This window comes from Sminthopsis crassicaudata, chromosome 1 (genome assembly GCF_048593235.1).
Source record: "Sminthopsis crassicaudata isolate SCR6 chromosome 1, ASM4859323v1, whole genome shotgun sequence".
Lineage (NCBI taxonomy): Eukaryota > Metazoa > Chordata > Mammalia > Dasyuromorphia > Dasyuridae > Sminthopsis > Sminthopsis crassicaudata.
Window position 1 is genome coordinate 257484069 of NC_133617.1, and position 26366 is coordinate 257510434.

Here is a 26366-nt window from a genome sequence, read left to right on the forward strand (position 1 = left end):
CTCTTGGATATTCTCTCCTTTCTGGGTTTTTATATCATTGCTCGGTTTTGGCTTTCTCTCTACATGTAGAGCAATGTCTTCTCAATTTTTTTGCTGGATCAACTTCAGTAACTTATTTCCAGATTGTTGGAGAATCACAAGGTTTGTCATGGCATATTTTCTCTCTATAAATTCATTAGTTTACATTGGTTGAAGTATGATTTTTATGCCAATGACTCCCAGGGATCTGACTGTTGCCCTGGGGTCTCTCCTAATCAGAATTGCTCATTAAATTGCCTATTGGACATTTTGAACTGGAGTTCTTTCAGGCATGTCAAACTTAACATGTCCAAAATAGAATTCTTCTTTTCTTTCAACCTACTATTCTTCCAAATTTCTCTGTTTCTGGTTAGGAAAACATTAACTTTCTAGTTATCGAAATTCTCAGCATTAATTTCATTCTCAGTTCCTCACATTCATCCTATATTTTCAGTCAGTTACCAAATCTCATAGTTTTGATCTTTATATCATTTTTCATTTCTGTTTCCTTTTCTCCATTTACCTAGGCACTGCCTTACTTCAAGTTCTCATCATCCTATAACTGGATTGTCATAGCTTCCAATTCAATTAGTATCCTTACCTCAAGTTCTCTCCTTATTTCCACATAGCTGTCAAAGGTTTGTTTGTTTGTTTTTACTAAAATACATTTGAATATGTCACTTCCTTATTCAATGAACTCTAATGGCCCACTCTTATAATTGAATATGAACTCCTCTACTGTTCCTCATAAATAACTTCCCCCTTCCCCCACTTCCTCCCTCCCACTCCTTGCCCCAGTCTGGAAGCAATTGGGGTTAAGTGATTTGTTCAGGATCACATATCTAGTAAGTGTTGGAGGCTAGATTTGACCTCAGGAAGATGAATCTTCCTGACTCCAGCCCTGGCACTCTATTGTGCCAACATAGTAGGCTTTCAATAAATTCAGGTAGATTGATTGATTTCCTCATGTGAGGAAAGACATAAGAAGACAAAATATTTTTATCTGTCTGGAAAATCATAATTTCTTTTCAGCTGTTAAGATACTATTAGGAGACACCCAGTTTTCCTGAGCTAAGGCCCAACAAACAAGCTGTGCCCTGAGGCTGGCATAACAACAATCCTTTTCTCTTACCTTCTGGATGAACACTAACTGCAACTAAATTATAGAACTGATGGTCCCTGCACTTGGGCAAGTACCAGCAGGCTTCTATGACTGGACTTTTTGCACTAGACAATCTTGCCTCATCTTTGCTGTTATGCTTCACTACTGTTGCTATACTACACTGTTTGACTCTTTGTCTATCCACAAGTATATAAATCAAGGTTTGGCCACACTAAAGCAGGTTCCCCAAGTCGGGGAGTGGGTCCTGGCACATGTGTCTGACTGTCTTTCTTGTTTGTAAACTCTTTTCCTCACTTTGAAATTAAACTTTCATTTGATTCCTGACTCTTCTGCCTTTAGCTTGCTCTTTTGTGGCTCAGGTCATTCACAGGTTAGAGGCCTATTATGTCCAGTTGACACAGCCATCTAAATGTGAATAGTAGCACATTGGTTCCTGTGACTTTCATTCACAAAGCTATGGAAAAAAAAATTCAGAAAGCTATCCAATCTCCCTCTTCAATCTTCTTCTCATCACTTTTTCCCTTAGCCTACTCAAATTGTTTTGATTTCACATACCTAAAACATTTGTCAAACAATTATAGCTATTGAATTTACATCATGAATTTATACTTTTGTCCATACTGCTGACAAGTTATTAACAATATAGGCTTTGTCAGGTCAGGTTGCTGAGCATCTCCAGTGATCTATTTTGGGCAAACAAAAAAGCAACAACCAAAACCTCAAAATATGGCAAAAGTTACTGTGCTAGGCCATATGATTATTATTTGCTGAGGTAATTGGGGTTAAGTGACTTGCCCAGGGTCACACAGCTAGGAAATATTAAGTGTCTGAGGCTAGATTTGAACTCAGGTCTTTCTGACTTCAGGGCTGGTGCTCTATCCACTGCGCCACCTAGCTGCCAAATATGATTTTTAGTAAGAATAATTTGAAGAATTGATTACAGATTAGTAATTGCTTATCATTAATTATTTAGTAATTATTTTTTTCAGTTATCTTGGAATAAATACAGGCTACTGCTTTGGATGGTAGAAGTGTAGAATGCAGATTATTTTGTTTTTTGTTTTCCTTTTTACATTTTCAGTGCCTACTATAGAATCTTGCACATAGTAGGCATTCAGTGTCTATTGAATTCAATCAAAGGAAGTGCTAGTGTAAAAGGAAGAAGAACAAATTAATCATGCAAAATGATTTCCATATAGAGACTCTCAAGACATTTTTTCCTGATTAGTTTTGGAGCTCTTAATTAGAACTTCAGGAGAATGATATGGTAATGAATAACATCTTATACAACATTATAAATATCACTCTATTCACATAACAATTCTGAAAGGTAAGTACTATTATTATCCACATATTACTGGTGAGGAAGCTGAAGTAAGCAGAAATTGAGAGATTTGTCCAGGTTACACAGCTAGTAAGTGTCTGAGAAAGGATTCGAACTGAGTGCTTTCTGATTCCAGGTCCACCTCTCTCTTTGCTGTGTCATCTATCTGCCTAGAAGAATGAAGGGAGATAAGAAATTATCCATCTGTCATACATGGACCTGCATCAAATCATTTAGGTTGCAAACTAATTTCTCAAGTCTTCATAAACAATAGTAAATATATCTGTGACCTCCATAGTTCATAAATTGGTTCTGTATGGTGAAAAAAGGAATGGGAATGATCATGCATAGAAGCTAATGGAAGTGGATTATATCTTTTTTCCCTTTAATTATCTTTCTTAAGCATGCACCTTCAATTTAAATAATTTCTAAGACCTGGTGGTTCTGTGACATCAATTAATTACTTTCTATTTATCTAAAAATTTGTAGTAGTGAGATATCAGGAGAGGCACTGGAATCCTATAACCTGGGTGTGTCTTCTGATTGTTTGATGCATAGGTTTACTTTGAGTATATGTGGTTTTATTATTATATTTAACAGCCCATTAGCAAGGCTGTTATTTAGTTTACTTACATAGTAAGTTTGTGCATCGGGACAAATGTTCAATAGATTTGAATATAACTTCTCTGTTTTCTAACTTCAATTCTTCATCTCTTCTTGTCTTCATCCTTAATTAGGCCTTCTCCAATATTCCAATGGAGCTGGGATCTCCTCTATGTGTATATTTTCTCTAACAGTACAGATTTTATCCTCTCACATAAATCCAACACTGAGGATCTACTTAATATGCTGGGGATCTTACCCTTGTTCTCATAATACTGTTTAGATAAAGCATTGTGGTAAAGTAAAAGTAATACTTGTTGAGGAGTCAAAAGCCTAGAATTCAAATCCCAGCTTAGTAACTTACTTCTTGTGTGGCCTAAATAAGGGCATATTTTTCATACCATATTTTCTAATGGCTTACAAATCATTTAAACACTACATAAATCATATAGGTAAGTCCTTCCCTTTCTAGTTAAAAAACCTGAGACCCAAAGAGCTTTAATGACTTGCCCAAGCCTTCAACGGCAATGGATTTGAACCTATCTTTGAATTCCGTATCTGTGCTGCCATGGCTCCCTTAGGTACTTCCAGATGAAGAATTCCTTCAGACCTGTAGATTCTTGTTTCTTCCTCTACAAGCCAATGCAAGCACCAGTATCCATGTGAGAGTTAGAATATATACCAAAGCAATACAGGTTGAGGCTGGATCTAGAGAAAAAAACTCTGCCTCTGAAATCATTCCTTGTTGTTAAGGCTCCTGGGCTCTTATAGTGTCCTAGAAAATTTAAGATTTCTAATTCGTCAAACTGTGTATGCCTGAGCTTGTGGAAAATCCTCTTGACTTTGAAGACTGGTCTTAGAAGCAATTGGGCCTTTCCATATAATTCAAGAGTCTCAGGAGTCTTAGTATAGGTTCTTGTTGTCTGAGATGAACCTATGATGGACTGGTTCTGATAATTAATAGAAAGATGATATAAATAACAGCTTTAAGAAAACGGCAGTTATTCCAAAATAAGTTTTGAGGCAAATAAGTATCTTCAGAATGACCTTGAAAGAAATTGCCATTACTTGGGGGCAGAGTCAATGGATAAAATTGTTTCCAAATAAAGAAAAAATGTTGTTGACTTTTAGGATGGAAACTTATGAAGCTATAAGTAGCTGCAATTCAAAGAAAATTAACTCTTAAGATGCAAATAAAAATACTTACTACTTAATGTTCTCTAAATTTAGTTTTTATACAAATTCTTAATTCTTATACTTAATATAAATATTGCTTTTATTTAGGATAATAATGTCTTCAAAGAGACCCTGTTCTTTCAGTTTCACTAGATAGTAAGAAATAATGGTAATTGCAATAGTAATAGCAATTATAAAACAGGCCTGCTCCATCAAATAACTTTACTTCTATAAATAGAATTCCATATATCAGTAGCACTTCAAACTGTGAGAGGGAGAGATTAAGCTTGTGAACAGTGTTCTTGATCTTCAAGACTGGTCTGAGAAGCATCTGGGCCTTGGCACATCAATCAGATTAAAATTCTAGTTAATGCTTAAAACAAACAAACAAAAACCCCTAAGGAACAATTTAGAGAACTCATCTTGGATTAAAAAGGATAACACCAACCTCCCAAGGTGATCAAATAAGATGGTATGTGTAAGGTGCTTTGAAAACTGGAAAGTGCTACATAGACATTAGCTATTATTATTAATATTAATTAATAATTAATAATAATTAACTAATTACTAATTAATTAATAATAATTACTAATTAATGACAACAACAGTAACTTCTTAGTGCTTCAGGAAATTGTATAAGATGAAGGGTAAGTGACCATGTTCATTGACACAGAGAATTTCTTTAGTCAGAGCTCTTCATATCAATGAAACCAAAATCCAGTCTAAAAACAAATAACACCTACCTTACAGGGTTGAATTCATCAAGGATCAAATGAGATTATGTATATAAAACATTTTGCAATTCTTTGTAGCTAGGTCATACAGCAAATGAAGTGTTGGGCCTTGAGTTAGAAAGACTAATTTTCATGAGTTCTCATATAACCTCAAACACTTATTAATTGTGTGGCCCTAAGTCCTTTAACCTGTTTGCTTTAGTTTTGTCACCTGTAAAATGAGCTGGAGGAAAAAATGACAAACCACTCCAGTATTTTTGCCAAGAAAATCTAAAATGGGGTCATTAGATGCAACTGAAATGACTGAAAAATAACAGCTACCTCAAAGTCCTATAAAAATGTATTATTGTTCTATAAATTACTTTATAAATTTTAGTACTCTACAAAGCAGTTATTATTACAAGAATGTCAGTAGTTAGTATTACTCTTATTATTGATCAGCTTATAAAGGAAAGGTATCAAAGGATATCATAAACATGGAAATCATAAAAAATGATGGTTCAATTTGGTTGGAAGATTAGGCTAGCTTCCTAAACACTGAGGATGGTGGGAGAGTCTACCAGAGATTAGTAAATGATAAGAAGAAAGATCTGGACAGAGTAATAAGATGGATTAGCTCTGAGAGACATGTCTCTCAGATGATCTCAGGACCATTTAAATAAAATAAATGGTACTTAACTATCATTTAAAAAAAATTGCTAATTTTCCTAGCCCAGAATCTCTGAGATACTTTTCAGCATTCAATGTTTGGAAGTCTGGATTTGGAGTCAAAAGATCCAGGGTTCAGATCCTGAATCCTTACCATATGTGTGATCTTGGGCAAGCCACTTAATCTCTATGTACCTCACTTTCTTTATCTGTAAAACTAGTGGTTAGGACTAAATGGCCTCTAAAGTTCCTTTCAGCTCTAGATTTATGATCCTAAGAAGCTGTTTTGATCTCTATCTTTTCTATTCCCCTACTTTTCTTTATTTAAATTAAGTAAGTCTTCTTTTCCAGTCTCTTAAACACTTCTTTCTTTTTTAATTTAAAACTAATTCTTTTGTATAACAATCAAGTTGTCTAATTTCTTCTTGGTTCTAAGACTAATCTTGGCTTATCCAGTTTGCTGAAGCAAACATACCTTAGGTCCAAACACCAGAAGATCTGGCATTGTAGACTCAAATACCATAAGTACCACAAGGATCCACCCTTCTTTCTTTAAGAAAACTATTCCAGTAAGAGTATTTACATCATTTTATTTAAATGAATATAGTCTTTGTGTCTCAAACTTTTGGGGCCTGCCCCACCCCTCTGTCTTACAACACTGCTGCTCTATCCAGCATTTCCATTCAGATCATTCCACAGTGTAAAACAAAAATATATTAAGGTTATAGTTTGTGGGAATTCACACAAAGTACCAGAAATTGTTCAAATTAAATAAGACATCATCATGTATAATCATTGAAATTAGAAAAACAATTCAATTCCTATGAGCTTTCTTTTCAGACTTCACATGACAGTGTTTTATGTCTTTATTTTCTGCTTGCCATATAGTATACATGAGGGATGTGATTTAGGAGAGCGATGTCTAGCCAACTGACATGTTTGGGGTTTGGTATCAAAAGTTGGAGTCTGGTCATGTGAAGAATTCACAATGGCCATTCTCTTTGGCAAAAGATAGATTTATTTAGTAGAGGTTACAGACAAAATGGAGAAATATAATAGACACCAGGAATGGAAAATTTGAAAGAGTTTGAAGAACATATAGTTAGCAAGGAAAGGGTTTTTTAACAATTGACAATGGATAAACGAAATGAAGGGATTTAGCACCTTAAAAGAGTCAGTTAGCCATAAGAAGAAAAAAGAAAAAAAGAAGGAGGGATGGTGGGAAATGAAAGGACAAACATCATGTGGAATGGAGGAGGAGGGAGGGAAAAGACACTTTGAGGCAGAGTATCCTGGTCAGATGGGCCAGGAGTTGTAAGCCCAAAAGGGTTCAGCAAAGAAGGTGTGAACCATGAACAGATTTATAAGGGAAATTTAACCTCAGGGATTTGACATGTCATATTTCTGACTAGACATAGTAAGACCACGACCTCTCCAAGGGACTATTAGGATGAACTGATCCTCATCAACGCCCTTCTCTGCTTGCTTCAAGGAATAATTCCATCAATACTTTGGTTTGTATCGGATAAACTAAGTGAAGATCTCTAATAAAGATGTGACTTTGACCTATGCCTTAATTGTGACTTGAGACTGCAATAACAAATTGAGATATAGCTAAAAGCTGCAGGTGTTAGATTATCTTAGATAAATATTAATTTCCCTCCTGTCTTCCCCCTCCCACTTGCCCCTCTTGTTATTAGTATTTCAGTACCTAATATGGTAAAAAGTGTATTCTGGAATCCATATTTAGTTTCTGTGTAAATTAGACTCTCCATCCAGCCAATGGGAGAAAAGTTCAGAGCATCCTCTGAAGTGGGACTTCCAGTTAGGGTCTATATAATCCTGTGTTTGCACTTTGCAATTCTCTACTGACACCTTGTCTGTTGGGAGTTCCCCTTTTTCATGAAATTTGCTTTTCTTACTCTGAGAGTCTCTGATTATTTTTGTGGTTGCTACTATCCCACATAAGTCTTTCTCTGTTAATCCCATCCAGTTGTCAGGACCTATATTTGTCCTTCCTGTAAGATCCATAAGGGCAGATAACCTGCCAAATAAATTTAGTATCTCTCTAGCCTCAGCCCAGTAAGTGACACAGTAGTCACTTAATAAATATTGAATGACTGAATGAAACACCTTGCCAGGTATTGATTAATTAAGGGTACTCCTTTCCTCTTAAATATTATTTAATATCAAGAAGTCTCTGGGAAAGTAAAGAAAGTATTATAAATACCTATCAGTTTTAAAAAACTGGGGACATGCAAGATTCTCTTTTGATTTTTTAAAAAAGTGATTTAAATTTTTAGTTGCATTTTATAAATTTAATAATTAAAAACTTTAGAATCTTACCTTTTCAAATTATGTTTTATGAAATTTGCTTACTCTTTTTTTTTCTGTATCCTATTAACCTGATAACCTGTTCCTTCCCCATTCCCAGATGTAATTTTCTGAACAAATGCATTTGTTAGAAATATACAAATACTAATATTTGTTACACAAATACCAGGTAAGAGCTAATAGACAGGGACAATTCTCTTCTTCCCTACTAATTGTGGCTGAATATTCCAGATTTCTGTTAAACAAAATGCTTTCCCATGCACTTCACATCTATCCATGAAACAGTAATCATTTTACATTACTTTAAATAATATGATCTTTTAGAATGCACTAGCCAGGATATGGCTAGGGAGTTTACCAGAAAGAAATGATCAGGAATAGTACTTGCTGATAATCATCCTTATTGGAGCAGAGACAGAAAGAGAATTGGTTATGTATAAGTGAAAATCAAACTGTAATTTCAAGGCATTAATTTAGTTAACCAAATAGATGCATGCAATTAAAATGCAATATTGGTGTGATTATAATGCAATCAGCAAATTATTAAATTGCAATCAAAATGTAAACAAGTCTTATGTGTCTGCCAGAAGTCTTCTCATCTCATTATTTTAGCTAAACCTATAAGCTAGTATTTGGTAAACAGAATCTTCCACATTTCTCAGCTGTCCCATTCAAAATTTGGACTGCCTTTTCAACACTGACCACAACCAATATTTTTAGTTGAATGAAAATATTTTAAAAGGCTGTAATTTTTCTTTACAAATGAAATTAAAGTCATGCAAGTAAGAGGTTAATGGTAACAGAATATACAAAGCTTTGATATGAGAAAAAGAAAATTCATTTAAAATTTAAGTATCACATTCCCATTCATTTGAAGACTAAAGAAAAACAATATATTACTAATAGCTTACCATTTTTACTGTCTATATTGTATGATCAAAATAAAAATATAAAACCATGTATGTACACATGAATAAATGAATTATTTGAAAAAATGTTAAAGTATAATCCATGCTTTCAAAGGGAAAAAAATATCATTATATTTTGATTTTTCATCTTATATGATAAATTCATGGCATTGTGAAAAATATCCTAGTATTTTCAGAAGTCAGAGTCAGCAGTCCTGACTTCCATCCTTAGCTGTACAATATGCCATTCATAAATGTTTGTTGAATTGAACTGACATCAGTATATATTACAATAAAATATATGTCACAGTATAAATACCACCCCTACTTCCTCCAAAAGAGACTTTAGCCACAGGCCAAAGCAATATGATGAATTGTGAAACCCATCTGGCTCATAATATGTAGCTCAACCACACATGTGTACAATCTATAGGCTGTATTTGGTTGGCTGGTTGTTGTCCTTCATTCTAGAAGAGTACCAAAAAGATCTTGGTACGTCTGACTGTAGCCAGTTAGACCAATATGAACTCTTAATGGCCTACCAAACATTGAGCACACACAGTCTATATGAACGTTTGGGGTGGAGATATCTCTAAATTTTTGCATCTCACATTTTTTTGTATTTTTAGCTACTACCATTCTTCTTTGCTCATAGAGCTCATAGAGCACAGCACCTTCTTTAACATGGACATGCCTTTTGTCAGAGTCTCTTATATTGCACAAATAATTCCAAAATTCTTCAGAGAAGGGAAAAGTATAAAACAATGAAAAGAACAGAGAAATTCAAGTAATTACAGAACCATAGAATATCAGAGATAGAAAGGAACTCAGCAGCTATTTAGCCTAACACACTAAAAAAGAATGAATATCTATGCATGTGTGTGTCTATATGTGTATACATATGTATGTGTGTGTATACACATATATGTATACATGTATGTATGTGTAGGTGTATATATGTATCCACATACATATACTTTTTTTTTTTTTTTTTTGGTGGGGCCTGGGAATGGACAGATTGTTGAGGGGAATTCTCAGTGAGGGAACTCCTTTGATAAATACTGAATGGCTCTTCCTAAGAATCTTCAAGTCTTAAAGAGTGAGACCCTGAGATATCAAGTGACTTCCTGCTGGTCCCACAGCTTTTACCTTAGAGTTAGGACTTGCTGCCTCTACTAATGCTATGCTCATTACTGCAGGATTATCACCTTTAAAAGTATTGAAATCAGCACTCTCAACACATTCTGTTCATTCAACCAATACAGGATATACAGGACACATATCACTTCCATAGTGTATTAATCCATTCACTAATCTACTGCACACCCTTGTTACTATATCATTGTAAAGAACAGCCTTCAAGTTCCTATTTGGGAACATAAAGGTAGGTTTACAGATATTCTGATTAGGCATCAGTCCTTCACACTAGTTGGTGAGACTGATTCTGGTAAAACAACACAGATCCCTCAGTGGTGTCTTTATTACATGCACTCTTTACTAAAACCCAAGAGAGGAACAGCTTGGATCCAGCCCAGGAAAATTACTGCAATGACTATGGCTCTGAGAATTGCTGATGAAATGGATGTTATATTGGGCCAGGAAGCTGGGTACTCCATTGGATTTGAATACTGCAGTACTACAAAAACTATTCTCAAATATATGATAGATGGAACATATCTCCAAGTAGCTATGAATGATCCCCTTCTAGAATGCTATGGCATTATTGCAACACCAGAGAATTTATTTATTTATTTATTTTTAATAGTTTTTATTTACCAGATATATGCATGGGTAATTTTAGAACATTGACAATTTGAGGCAGGGAATTTATAAAGTGTTTTAGCTAACTAGGATTTGCAAACAGAATACATATCCTAAGTATAATCTTATAGGGGAAACAGAGGCATAATGGGAATGAGGACACAGTGCGCAGACAAGCCATAATTCCGAGAAAGGATTGTAACTTAATTCTGACAGGATGGGGGACAAGATAAGAAGGTCAAGAGCCGGTGACAGTGAGATGAGGGGCAATACTCAAAAGGAGGGGGGAATTATCCTAGCAAGGACCAAAATGCACCTAGATTTTTATGAAATGGTATGTAAAGGTGATTGGAGCTCCAAGGGTTTTCCTGACTCAATTCTCCCAGTCCTAATGGCAAGAAGGGGGGGGGGAGGTAGCCATAAATTTTTATTCAGGGTTCAAACATATTCACTATGGGTTATTATTCAAGGTTAAACATTATAATCCTAGATGAAGGACTTTGACCACATATATTCTTTTTTTTTTTTTTTTTTTTTTTTAATAATAATAGTTTTTATTTACCAGATATTTGCATGGGTAATTTTACAACATTGACAATTGCCAAAACTTTTTTTTTTTTTTCCAATTTTTCCCCTCCTCCCCCCACCCTCCCAGATTGCAGGTTGACCAATACTTGTTAAATACCACATATATTCTTATAAGAGTTCTTAAGGAAATTGTGAGGATGGATCATATAGAAAGATGATGGTTATGAGTGCTACTTTAGGTCAAAGGAAACTTCAGATTTAATTTGATAATTGTTCCCTTTTAACTATCCCTTTCCATATACACTCTCTTGAGATTTTTTTTTTAAATACTCCAGAACCAGAAAGAGATTACCTTGAAATAGCAGTTAAAACTGTGATTCAAATTCACATATATGAGATGAGGAAAGAGATATTATTTTCCTTCCTAGATAAGAGGAAATTGATGAAGTCTGTAAGAGAATAAAGTGATGAGTTAGGTCCAGAATGGTGATATTAAAATCATTCTTCTCTATTCCATACTTCTGCCTCAGAAACAACCACAAATTTTGAAGCCTCTTTGAAAAAAATGAAATGAAGAAATAGAGTGAAAGATAGTTGTATCTACTCATATTGAAGAGATATAACTAATAATAGGTGGTATTGTGTTTGTCATTGACCCTGGATTGGCAAAATAAAAAGTATATAATCTTCAAATCAGAGTAGATTCTCTTTTGGTGATGGAAATCAGCAAAGCTTTTGCCCAGCAAAAAGCTAGCCCAACTAATTGTACCAGGTCTGGAAAATATTTCAAATTCATGCAGAGAAAGTCTGGAAAACTGAAATGCAGGGACAATACTTACCCTGAAATTTTGAGGTCTAATTTGGGGCTTAGTGGTATTATAGTTGGAGAAACATGATATAAATGACTTGGTACACTTTGATTTTATGGATCCACCAGCTTCTGAAACTCTGATGAGAGCCCTAGAATGTTTGAATTATCTAGTTACTTTAAATGATTTGATTGAATTGGGATCCATGGTGGCAGAATTTTCATTTGATACACAATTCATTAAAATGATTATTGAAAGTTGTAACTGTTGAGGTTGGGAAAGGGGGACCCCAAAAGTTTGGGGAAGCAAGGAGATACAATTCTCCAGCTTTCAATTCTAGATATGCTAATTCTATGGCTCTTATGTAGGAAGGAGTGGTCTCTGAAAGGAGTGATTGATCAGATTATTACTGACAAGATTACTAATCAGCAATGAATTGAAGAGTGGTTTTATTCACTATTGCCTCAAGAGTTTGATCTGTGTTACTATCCTGAGACCAGAAGCTATCTAATAGACAGATTAGATGTGGGAGTTTCCTGAGGCAGAAAATCTAGAATCACTGACTTATTGCCAGAATAGAAGCCCCCCTAAAATCAGGGTATCACATTATAGTTAACATTTAACATTATAGTTTGATGTATATTCTCAAAAGAGAACAAATATCTTGAATATGAAAATATGTGCTTAAGGAATAAAATCACGAAATTTATGAAAGACAAAAATAATTTATTATATGAAATAATAAAAATATTAAACTTTGAAATACTGGTAAAACTTAGATTGCAAAATTGCAAAGAAAAACAATTAGTATTTCCACTTTAATAGTAATTGTTATCATCCCCTAATTCAGAATTTTGAACAAGGCACATTATTTTGTAGCTAGATTTGTCATTACTACTAGAAGGAGCTTGTTTTGAACGCTGTTATAGTGATCCTCCTGACTGTGTACAAATATGCCAGTGAAAAAGCATCAGTTAAAAACTGTCACAGTGAAAGAATAAAAAAATGAGGAAAAAGAAATCTCATGCTGAGACCAACTCTTTGCCATACTATCTCTGAGTTATTGTTTAGAAATTTGGAATATTAACAAAATTTCCTAGAAGCCTGGAGTTTCTGGGGAGTATATAGGTAAATGGAAAGGGATTAACTATTTGGGTTGATTTTTTTTTTTTTTTTGTCTCCCTCTTTTGAATAATGTGTTAGTTAAATTATGTGATAGAGATCATAGAATAATAAGAACCCACTAAGCAGATGTAAGAAGGGGAGCCTGAACCAAGACTGATGAGCTGAATTTGCCACCTTTTCAAGTAGAAGTAGTAGTCTCTTTCTTATTTTTGGTGAACTTGTCTTCATTTGGAATATTATACATAATTACCTGTTTCTTGAAGCTAGTAGGAAACATTCTGAACATCTGGAGTTATGGCAGTCTTGTTGGACTGGTTCCTCTCCAACCCTTTCTTCCCCTCCCCCCACCCTTTTCTTTCTTAATGTCTAAACATTGTGGAGCAATGCTGTGTGTCAATTATCTAGCTTGTTTTAGAATTACATAGTCTAAGATGGAGATAAATTATTGAAAAAGTGATGCATATATAAATAGTACTTCAAGTTTTGATCTGTGCGCAACATATTTAACCTTATCTTCCTAATCAATGCTTTCTACTAACTTTCACAGTATTAAAATTTATGTCCAAGACATAGTAGTATACTTTCCATATGTTCGTCTTTGTGTTTTCTCAATGAACATGTTCCCCATTTTAGGAAAGTAAACACTTTTGGGGAAAAATTTCATTTAACTTAGTTCTAAAGCACATAGCATACTATAGAGAATGATATTAAACAGTTTATTGAAAAAGCTCAATAGATATTCATCAAATGCACACTATATGCAAGTACTAATGTAATTTTCACTTTAGAGAGCACTAGTGGCCCTGTATGAATGTGTTTAAGAATATAGAATGTATTTGTGCAGCACAAAAATTGTATAAATATGTACACATATATTGGGTTTAACATATATTTCTACCATGTTTATCATATGTTGGACTACTTGCCATCTAGGAGAGGGAGTGGAGGAAGGGAAATTGGAACATAGGCATTTGCAAGGACTAATGTTGAAGAATTGTCTACTGTTTTGAAAAATAAAAAGTTTATGTAAAAAAAAAAGAATATAGGACATATAAAAAGAGATAATTTGAAATAAGTTTGGAAAAATAGGTAGGAGTCAGGCTGGTATTGGGGGGCACTTTAAAAAGCAGGCTTTTCAGTATGTAATCTCTCTTATAAGTAACAGGGAGATGAATGAAAATTTTTGAGCAAGCAAGTGATGTAGTTAGACCTGTTCTTCAGGAATATTATTCTAGCAATTAAAATTACTGGTAATTTTGGCAAATTGATAAGTAATATATAAATATTATTATAATAATATGTTATTATAATATATAATATAGATGTTGTATAAAGAAAGAAATATATAAAAATAAAATATAATGCCCAATTTATCAAATTGGTAATTAAAATTACTTAGGTATTAAAGCAGAAAAATACGGGGAGTAAGGAAACAAATTAGGAGATTTTCTATAATAGTCTAGGTGAAAGGTAATGAGTTTCCCAACTAGGATGGTAGCTATGTGAATGGCAAGGAGACATGAAAGAGTATCACAGAATTAGAATAGATAACACTTGGTAACCAATTGGATATGAAGAGCAAGGGAGATTGAAAAATTGAACAATATGTTGAGGTTGAGAATGGGGGTATCCTATAGTATAGTATAGGACATAGTTTTTTACTCATTATCCCTAAGGCAAGTCCTTGTCCTGTTTCCCCATTGACTGAGTACCATATAGTTATAGACTATTCAAAGTACATAATCCCATCCCCTTAGTCTTCATCCCTGATTCCATTATTACATCTTCAACCAACTCTCCCCTTCCCCCAAGTCCTTAATTACATCTTCCCATCGGTAAGTCCTCACCTCTAATTACATTTTGCAATCCTTTGCAAATCTGAGTCCCACCTCAATTGCATTTTCCCTACATTAATTTTTTATTTCCTTGTTCTTATAATGCCTCAGTTTCCCTGCCTCAATTTCCCTGAATTATTATGCCTCAGTTTCTATGAATTATTATATTATGTCCTGAGTGAAATTGTTGTGGCCACCCCCCCCTTCCTTGCCCTATTGGAACTGAAAGAATTGGGGCCTTGAAGCTCTGGCCACTCTCACATTCAAAAAGAGTCATAAAACTCCAGATGGCCTATCTCAAATACCCTTTAGACTCCTATCTCCTTCCCCCTATCTTCTTGACCCCCCAACTGGTCAGAATTAAATAATGGCTCCTCTACTTACCCAGTGTTCTGCTCCCCACCTTTGCCTTTGTTTCCCTGATAGGTGGAGCCCTATAAAAGTCTCTGGAATTAATTGCTCACTGCTGGATGCTTTGAAACAAGAGTTCCATTCAACTGGCTAGGGGTCAGACATTTTTTGGACATGATATCCGACTAGGTAGCCCAAATTGTCCATTATTAAAATATTAAAAACCTAGTCTCTGTCCTGGCTCACTTTCTCTGGCATTATATTCTGAGTTAGTTTGCATTTCTTGGGTTTCAATTTCATTTTTTCTGATTTAAGTTTCATACCTCTGTAAATTAAAGTCTCATCCCCCAGTTCTCACAATTGGAATTCTCTGAATTGTTTATTAACAATTACATATATTTGTCTCCATTCAGGTACTGCTGCTCTACTTGGTTTCAACTTTAGGGAATAAGATGCCTCTCCCAGTTTAAATGTATCATCTCTAATCTCAACACCTTGCTGCTTATTCTAACCTTATTGCTAGATATTACTTCCTCTGGAGAACAATAAGGGGGTGAAATACTGAATCCCTTCCAGTTCTTTCAGGCAGAAACTGGACTATTATTCAATCTAGTCTGACTCTCTCCCACTAAATGAGATGCCCCAGGCCATGGTTTTATCATCTTCCCCTAATCACTCTTTTCTACCTTTCTTGTTGTATTGTCTTTCTCTTCTAAACTTCCCCAAAGTTCTCTAATCAAATCTAATAAAACTGTAAACTGTACATCAGTTCCAAATATAGACTCAAAGAACTTTAATCTTTGGGGGGCAAGGGTTGGAAAGGCCCTGATGTAAACTGTGTCCCCTTTAATCTTTGGGGAAAGGATGATCCTGAGTCTCAAACCCTCTAGGCCTCTGGGAGGGATACCCTTCTAGGGGAAACTCCCAGATAAGTAATCTCTTTCAATTAGAAATCTCCATCTGGGGCATTGGTCAACTCTCCTATGGGGTTGAAGATTATAGACCCTTGAACTACTCCCCAGTTCAGGGTCAGGGCAAACCAGATAAAACCTGAAGGCCTGTCAATCCATCTCTGCTAATTTCTAATTAGGAATGCCCCCTGAGTTGCTTTGCAGTATAAACCCATTTTTAGCAAAAATACTAACAGGAGTTTGCCTGCTGAGAAAGTTATTTCTCAGTGCAAATAAACCTTTCTTGCCACAAACTTCCAGTCTGTATTCATTGGGGTTTATGAATTCTTTTGCAAAGTCTGCTACCGGCCATAGAGGATACCAGTGCTGTTAGGGGATCTCTCAATTCTCACACCTCAACAGAACTTGTCTTTCAACAACAACAAAAAAATCACATTGTAAACAAATTAGGAGAAAAAGAAAAAAATTACTTTTCTGAACTATAGGTAAGAGAAAAAATTCATGATTAAACAAATGATAGAGAAGATCAAACAAGATAAAATAAAATAATTAAATAAGATAAAACTACATTTTCAAAATAAATCTAATATAGACAAAAATTAGAAGTGAAACAAGTGATTTGAAAAAGTCTTTGCAACAAAATAAAGGTCTCAATCTAAGATATATAAGGAATGGTTTAAATTTATGAAACTATTCTTTAATACATAAAAGGCCCAAAATTAAGATCAGGCAGCTCTAAGCTATCAATAACTATGTGACAATGTCTTAAATTACTAATAGTTAGAAGAAATACAAAATATAACAACTTTGAAGTTTAACTTTACGCCTCCTATGCTAATAAAGATGACAAATTGTTATACAGAAAAACTTGAAGAGATTTTAGAATTCTGGTCAATGCTTGCTAGAATTTATGGTTCTACCCCCCCCAACCTGTCAGAGTCCAGTTGATGGTTCCTGCCTGAAGATTCCCAATCACCAGAGTTTGGACTCCACCCCTCTGCCTTTGTTTAACTACTATGTATAAATATGTCTTAGAGAACTCACATTAGCTGCTGGATGCTGGATTCTTGGAGACGATAGTCTCATTCAGCCCTGGGACCAAACCATGGATCCATTTGGTCCTAGTAAATTTCTCCCTTTCAAATAAAATATTAAAAAAAACTCTCTAATTTCTATCCTGCCTCAGTTTCTCCAGCATTACAATACTAGGGACAAGTCAGTTCAGTAGGCACTCTGAATACTCCTTACCTAAAAAGAATCTTTATACCAGAGCCGTGTCAAGTCCTACATCGGAAGTAGGAAACCCTCAATTTCATACCTGCATATTGTGATGGGGACAGGTGCAGTTGTGTCATTCACTATCCAGTTCTGGGTCACAAATCTGAAGTGCAACAAGTGTAATGCCAGAGGCTGAAGGAGATTATCCTCTCAAAGTATCCAATTTTTAATGCTGACACAAATTCTTTTATAGGGTTACAAGAACAATGACCTAATGGGGGATGACCTAATGGGGGGAGGCACCTAGGATGAGGATGACATAATGGAGGCAGGGACCTAGGATGACATAATGGAGGAAGGTACTGGAGAGGCTCCTGATATTCTAATGATGTCTTTATCCCATCAAACATTAAGAGGGGATAATTATAGCCTGAAGTCTAAGATATAAAAGAACTTTATCCTATCAAACATTAAGAGGTAATGGTTATAACCTGAGGCAGAATAATTGAATAAGACAATTAGGGAAACTGGGCACAACATAAGAAGGAACTTTCATAGGAACTATCCTAGTAGGGAGATCCTTCTGAATTATGAATGGAGAAAGGAGGAAATTCAGAAGCCAGAAGTAGCATCAGCAGCAAAGTGGCTCATACCGCAGGTGGAAAGCAGGATCTAAATTCTAGTGTCTAGCCCAGCTTATAGAGAAATAGCCAGGGCGTAAATTCTAGACTAAAGGGAGCCTACAATTTTGTCTCAGAGCTATTAGAGTTTTCCAGTCTGAAAAGGGGAGAATCTAGCTGCAATCTAATCTTCTCATCCAAAAGAGAGTCAAGATCAATTACCATTTGTTAAGCAGGTAAAGTATTAAGTGCTGGAGATACCAAAGGAGGTCTGACTTTTCCTATCTACAGACTCCCAGGAGAAGGCAATACCTAAATAAAACCATAGATTTCAGTTTTGGGACATGGTAATCAGACTTTGCCCTGAAAAAGACTATTTGGAGATTACAGAAAGTCAAAGATCCCCAACCTGTGTGGAATTAACTGAGTAAAGATCTCTTATGGGAATATAGTCTTAATCTATATACCTTAATTGTGACTTGAGACTTCATAATAACAAGTAGAGCTATAGCTAATAAATTGCAAATGTTTGTCCCTTCCTGTTTCCTACCTCCTCTTAATTAGCATTTAAGTACGTCTTTTAAAAGCAATTTATTCTTTTACTTCTGGGTTAGATTTCTGTGATTAGAATATAAACCCAGATTCCCCCAACAATGGGAGAAAAAACCCAAATAGGGGTGGGGACTTCTACATTCAGGGTATTTAATCTTGTGTTTTGCAGTTTTTACTTTGCACTCCATTTACTTAGGAACCCCTTGTCAGATAGGGTATGCCCTTTCTTGTGAGATCTTAATAAACCCCTTTTTGCTTTTTCTCACCCTGAGAGTCTCTGATTTTGTTTTTTGTGGTTGCTACTGTCCCACACTAACCTGTTCCTGAGAATGTAGAATAAGGCAACACTCAACAGACACTTTTTTTCCAGAAGTGCAGAAGAGCCCAGTCTTAATGATTGTATGACAAAAAGATTCCTGACAAAAAGATTCCGAGTCCTTGGTAGTTTTAGGGGAGGGGCAGTAATAGGACAGGGCCCGAATTTTACTGTTTTAGCTACTCTCTAAGGCAAGTACTGCCAGGATTATCTTGGTACTTAAGTGGGTCTTTATGCAGTAAGCCCCTTTGAATTTTTTGTTTAATTGTTTGCATTGACATGACCTCCACATGTATATAATCAGAAGGCCAAGCTGTGATGTCAACCCCCAAAGTTATTTTTGCCCTATTAAAAAAAAACTTATTTGTATCCCACTTCTTTGAAAATTCGTTAGGAATTGTCTTCCTTATGGCAGCAAGACATCTAGGAACTTTGCCTGCTTTATGGCATCTTCCCTCTAGTTAAGGTTATGACATCTCTCCCCTCTCCCCACTCCGGTTAAAGACTGTTCTTCTAGGAAACTCAACCCTCATCTTTCCCTTAGCCTGCCATAATAGCATGAGAATAAAATCTTTGCCTTTTGATTTAGAGATTTAAATGTACAAATTCTTTTAAGACATCTCATAAACACTGGTCTGAAACTGCAATATATTTTGGCATCTAATTCCTACTCGACAACATTTGGTGGAACATATAAGGAGAGTCCTGAAACCCCAATATATTTTTGGGGGGGTTCACTGCTCCAGCACCCTTGTACCAAATCACTAACATTAAGTGCAAGTCAGGAAGGAGGCTGAAAAATTGGGCAAACCCAAAAAAGAACCCTACTATAATGAGGTATTATAGTTGCAGGAATGCTCAAGATACAAGTCAGAAAAAGAGAGTAACTAAAATAGCTATAAGAAAAGCCTCAGAGAAAAACATAGGTTGGCACAAATTCAACCAAGACTCCTGAAAGAGATAAAGCAAAATTTTAGAAAGTTGAAAATGTTTTTATAAATGTAATGAGAACATTTGAAAAAAAAATTGAAAAATAAATGAGTTTTGCAAGATTGAACAGGAAATGGAATTAACAGCTTAGCACAAGAGGTACACACCCTAAGTACATACAAAAATATTTATAGCTTCTTTTTTTTTTTTTTTTTTTTTTTTTTTTTTTTTGAGGTAGCATAGAATGGGAATCTGAAAGTCGGATCAATTGGGAAATGGATGAACAAGATATAGTATGTAAATGTGATGGAATACTGTTGTGCTGAACTCTTATCAGCATAATGATCACCTAGGATTTCCGAGGACTGATGATGAAAAATGCTACTGACTTCCTGATTAGAGAGGCGAAGGACCCAGAATACAAAATAAGACAAATTTTTTTAGGTTATGGCCAATATGGAAATCGATTATAATTGACATGTGCTTATAATAGCTCTCATTTTTCTTGTGTTCTCAGTGGAGGAGTTGGGGAGTAGGATGGGGATAGAAAGATGGGAAGGTGGATCTTGTCAGATTAAAACACTATATATATATATTTGCACATGTGGGTCCCTTTCCCTCCTAAAATGAGATTAAGAAAGTGTGCATTGTCTATTATATAGAGTTGTGAGTAGGCTATGGCAAAATACATGAAATGAGACATAGGTAAAATTCGAGTTCCTTCTCATACTCCAAGCAGCAGCTTAAACTCTTCTTTGTTCCTTCTTTTACTGCCAACAATGGTCATAAATCAAACAAAACCTTTTAACCCTTTTTGTTGTTGTTCTTTATTTTTATTATAAGGTTCAGTATATTCTGATTTTAGCTTTCCTGACACTGTTACTCTTTTGTACTTCTCTTCAGTAACTTGCCCCTTCTTCCGTCTTTTGATAATACTCAAATACATTTATGAGCTCACTGTTGTGGTTATTTCAAGTCTGCCTATATTGTGAATTTTATCCCTGTTTTCCCATATGTCTTCTTTCTTGTATCTCTGAGAATGCCGTTTCATTGAATAGAATATACTTGGTATTCCCTTACTCTCATCATTAACAGCCTTCTTTTTCTTTTTGTATATATATCTTTGATACCATACTTAACTGCAATTCTACTTTGTTATTTCTTATTTATTATATGTTACAACCTGCTTGCATGCACCATGTGTTTCTTGTGCCTTTTTGAGTAATACTCACTAATACGTTTTTGGATACTATATAGTATTCCATGATTCATGATCATACAACAATAGCAAAAGAATACTGGTTTTAAAAAAAATGAGTTTTAGTAGAAGTTTGGGGTCATTAAAGTAGCTTTGCAATTTACCAAAGACAATAAAATCCATTCTCCTTCTGTTTATTCTGGGTCCAATTCATAGAATATTTGCACTGTAACTGCAGGATGCATATATATGTGAAGGGGCAGGATTCTCTGTATGTCATTCTTCTAATTATATCACAGTCTAGGTATTGTGACTTCATTATTCATTTGATTTTTCCTTTTTTATTGTTTACACAAAACTCTTATTATGGATCTTTTCATGAGTTTCCATGATGTTCTAGAGCTAGCATATGCCTTTTAAAAATCAGAATTATTTTTTTTACAATTTCTGCAAATTTTTTTCCTATTTTTTTTTATGAAAGCTTTTTATTTACAAAATATATTCATGGGTAATTTTTTCAGCATTGACCCTTGCAAAACCTTTTGTTCCAAATTTTCCCCTCCTTCCCCCCACCTCCTCCCTCTAGCTGGCAGGTATAAAATACATGTTAAATCCAATATATGTATACATATTTATGTAGTTATCTTGCTGCACAAGAAAAATCAGATCAAGAAGGAAGAAAAAGAAAAATATAAATAAAACAAAATGCAAGCAAATAACAACAGAGAGAGTGAGAATGCTATGTTGTGGTCCATACTTTGTTTCAATGATTTTCTCTCTGGGTGTAGATGGCTCTCTTCATCACTGGACAAGTGGAACTTGTTTGAATCATCTCATTGTTGAAGAGAGTCATGTTCACCAGAATTGATCATCCGATAGTCTTGTTGTTGATACATATAATGATTTCCAGTTTCTGCTCATTTAACTTAGCATCAGTTCATATAGGTCTCTCCAAGCCTCTCTGAAATCATTCTGCTGTCATACAGAACAATAATATTTCATAATATTTATATATCACAATTTATTCAGCCATTCTCCAATTGATGGGCATCCACTCAGTTTCCAATTTTTTGCCACTACCAAGAGGGCTGCCACAAATATTTTTGTACATGTAGGTCCCTTTCACTTCTTTAAGATCTCTTTGGGATATAATCCTAATAGAAACACTGCTGGATCAAAGGGTATGCACAATAATTTTTTGAGCATAGTTCCAAATTCCTCTCCAGAATGGCTGGATGTATTCACAGTTCCACCAATAATGTATCAGTGTCCCAGGTTTTCCACATCCCCTCCAACATTCATCATTATCTTTTCCTGTCATCTTGGCTAATCTGAGATGTGCGTAGTGATATCTCACAGTTGTCTTAATTTGCATTTCTCTGATCAATAGTGATTTGGAGTACCTTTTCATGTGACTACAAATAGTTTCAATTTCTTCAACTGAAAATTTATCCATTATCTCCATTTATCAATTGGAGAATGGCTTGATTTCTTTTAAATTAGAGTCAATTCTCTATATATTTTAGAAATGAGATCTTTATCAGAACCTTTGGATGTAAAAATGTTTCCCCAGTTTATTGCTTTCCTTCTAATCTTGTCTGCATTAGTTTTGTTTGTACAAAACCTTTTTAATTTAATATAATCAAAATTATCTGTTTTGTGATCAATAATGATCTCCAGTTCTTCTTTGGTCACAAATTCCTTCCTCCTCCACAGAGCTGAGAGGTAAACTATCCTATGTTCTTCTAATTTTTTTATAATGTCATTCTTTATGTCTAGATCATGAACCCATTTCGACCTTATCTTGATGTATGGTGTTAGATGTAGGCCTATGCCTACTTTCTGCTTATACTAGTTTCCAATTTTCCCAGCAGTTTTTGTCAAATAGTGAATTCTTATTCCAAAAGCTGGGGTCTTTGGGTTTATCAAATACTAGATTGTTATAGTCATTGACTAAAAAATCAGAATAATTTTTTAAAACTTTATTTTAACAGTACATTATTTTTTCAATTACATGTAAAGATGATTTTCAACATTCACTTTTTGGGTAAGACTTTGAGTTCCAATTTTTTTTTTTCTCCTTTCTTTCCTTCTTCCCTTCTCTGTGCTAGCAAGCAATATGGGTTATATGTGTATTAGGATTACCAGGTGAGAACTCAGGTTGTCTGGACAGTGACAAGGTGAGAATTCAGGTTGTCTGGACAATTACAAGGTGAGAACTCAGGTTGACTTGACAGTTCTCTGGCTCAGACCTTTGGTTTGGGCCTTTAAAGGGAGTTTACACCTTAGGAATTCTAGGAGGAGCAAGCTCATTGGTTGAAGTGGTTCTTCCCAGAAGCCCTTGCATTATCCCACACCCATTCTCTGGGATTATCACACAATCTTAGTGTTGCTATGTACAATGTTTTCTTGCTTCTGTTAACTTCACTCAGTGTAAGTTTATGTGAATCTTTCCAAGTTTTTTTGAAATCAGCTTGTTATTTCTTATAGAATAATAGCATTCTGTTATATTCATATACCATTCAGCCATTCTCCAATTGATGGGCATGCACTGATTTTCCAATTTTTTGATACCACAAAAAGTGCTGCTCCAAGCGTTTTTGCAAATGTGGATCTTTTCTCCTCTTTTATGATTTATTCAGAATACAAATCCAGTAGTGGCATTGTTGGGTGAAAGGGTATGCACAGTTTGATAGCCCTTTGGGCATAGTTCCAAATTGTTTTCCAGAATGACTGGATTAGTTTACAACTCCACCAACAATGCACCAATGTCCCAGATTCCCTATATCCTCTTCAACATTTATCATTATCTTTTCCTGTCATCATAACCAATCTAAGAGGTGTGAGGTGGTATTTCAGAGTTGTTTTAATTTACATTTCTCTTATCAATAGTGATTTGAAGCATTTTTTTTTCCCATATGACTATAGAGGGCTTTAATTTCTTCACTTAAAATTGTCTATTCATGTCTTTTTATCATTTATCAATTGGGGAAATGACTAGTTTTCTTATAAATTTGACCCAGTTATTCATATATTTTAGAAATGAAGCTTTTTATTGGAAACACTGGCTGTAAAAATTATTTCTCTATTGGCTTTGTGCAAAAACTTTTTAATGTAATCAAAATGATGCAATTTGCATTTCATAATGCTTTTTCTTGTTTGATCATAAATTCTTCCCTTCACAGATATGACAGGTAAACTATATTCCTTGCTCTCTTAATTTGCTTGTTTTATAACTTTTTACATATAAATCACCCATTTTGATCTCATCTTGGTGTAGGGTGAGATGTCTATGCCGATTTTCCAGTTTTCCTGATAATTATTATCAAATTGTGAGTTCTTTTCTCAGAAGCTGGTGGCATTTTGATGCCATAAGTAGACAAATTTAGGTAGAATTTTTATTTTTTATTATATTAGCTCAACCTTCCCATGAGCAACTGATTAAAAAAAGAAAAAAGATTTCTTTAGTAAATTCCCTGTGCAACTGTATTAGTCACTTTAAACAACACTGTCTTTTCTTCCTCATTTAAACTATTTACATTTGTACTGATCAGAATTTCATTTTTATGCCAGCTTTCTTTATGTAATTTCAGGCTATGGCATCTTGCCTGTTCTTTCTTTGAACTCTTTGCAATCAAATCTTCCAAATTTTGCAGCACACACACAATATCTTCTGCCCTGCATTGCCTCTCACAGTATATAAAGTGGTATAACTTATTTTTCTCCAAATTCTTACCACCTCCATTTTACCTACCAATTTTTCTTTATTACTTAGAGTCAGGTCTAGGAGAGCAATCTTTCCTGTCCTACTACATTTTGACTCCCTGGCTTTTCATTTCAATTACCTCCTGAAAAATGAAACAGTAGTCAGAAAAATTCCTGGTCATCTGAGATTTTAGTAAAAAGAATCTTACAGGCTCATGTAAGGATTCTATCTTTATTTTTGCAATAGTTTTGTGATATGCCATTTCCCTTTTCTAACTATAGCATATTCCTACTATCATTGTATTTTTTCCCTTCTTTGATCCTTGCCCATATACTCAGCTTTGTGAATTTTCATATTAATATATATCTTCTTGTTCATCTGACATTTTCTGTACTCACTCAGAAATCACTGGGTGATGTAAAGGTATTATTATTATAAGCCAGTTCTCCTAATTCCTGGCTCAATATTATCTTTTGTACATATCTATTTTGAAGGAAAGGTTCTGTTCAGAGTCAGTGTGATCATTTTTATCTCTTGCTTGTGTCACTAACTCAGACAAGGTCCAGGAAAGTAAGCAAACAACATTATTCATATTGGAGAGGCATCAAGTTACTGGACAGTGAATAAAAGCCTTCACTGGTGTCTCTGAGGACACTCTTCTGATCTATTGCACTCGCTCATGGGTTATCACAAAAATATCCTGCAAGCTATATACCTTGGTTTGTGGGAAAAAAATTAATCATATTCTAACTCTTTCAAATGAGGAAATAAACAGCTTTATGTAGGTTAGCCTGGTAATCCTCAAACTGATAATGTGATGTCAGACATCACAGATGTCAAGGAGATTAATTAGATGACAAAAATAAAGTGGATTGAGCTACCTGGCTAAAGGTCATCTAAAAATATAAAGTGATAGATGATGAAAATAAAGGGCAACTTGCACCATTAGTGATTTTCTGGCCCAGAAGCTCCAAATATCTTATCCCTTTTCTTCAGGTCTTATATTGTAGTCTTCTCTACAATAGTCTTCTCTACCTGATTGTCTTTATATGTTTAACAGCAACCAATACAGCCTTCAGAAATAGAACATTTCTGGCCTAAAATTGTTCTGGAACCTTTCTGGAAGCTACAATGGGATTCTATTCTATATTCTCTTCATTGACCATAAGGGACTCAGAAAATAAGACAAAGCATAACAATTCTGACCAATAGTGTCAACAGGAATTGAGGTCTTTGAATTGAAGTAGAAATAAAATATAATAAACTATATGAGGTCATGGTAAATCAAATGGTCCCATCTATTAGTTGTCCTTGGATAGGAGACACTTGTTGCTTTGTCTAAATGTTACCTTACCCCACTTATCTTAGATCAAATGAACTTCTTTAACAATTGTAAAAGTATTTGGTCACCTCCTTTTATCTTTCTTGTCCCTGAATAGAGAATGTTTTCCAATTCTCATAACAAACAATATAGGAAATATTTCTCTACTGCCTCATTCTCCCTTTCTCTACTTGTTCCTTTTCTGTGAAAAGTGTACTTTATCTGTTCTAATTGCTACACTAGGAATCAACAAACACTTTTTTTTTTTTTTAAAGCATGCTCATAAATCTTTCTCTTTCTCACTTGGCTACTCAATC

The 26366-nt window shown here is 34.7% G+C and overlaps 1 pseudogene; it reads left to right on the plus strand.

Moving 5' to 3' along the window:
* Positions 1 to 9284: 9284 nt before the first annotated feature.
* LOC141549682 (ATP-dependent RNA helicase DHX15 pseudogene) lies at positions 9285 to 12237 on the plus strand (annotated as a pseudogene).
* The last annotated feature ends 14129 nt before the right edge of the window (positions 12238 to 26366 follow it).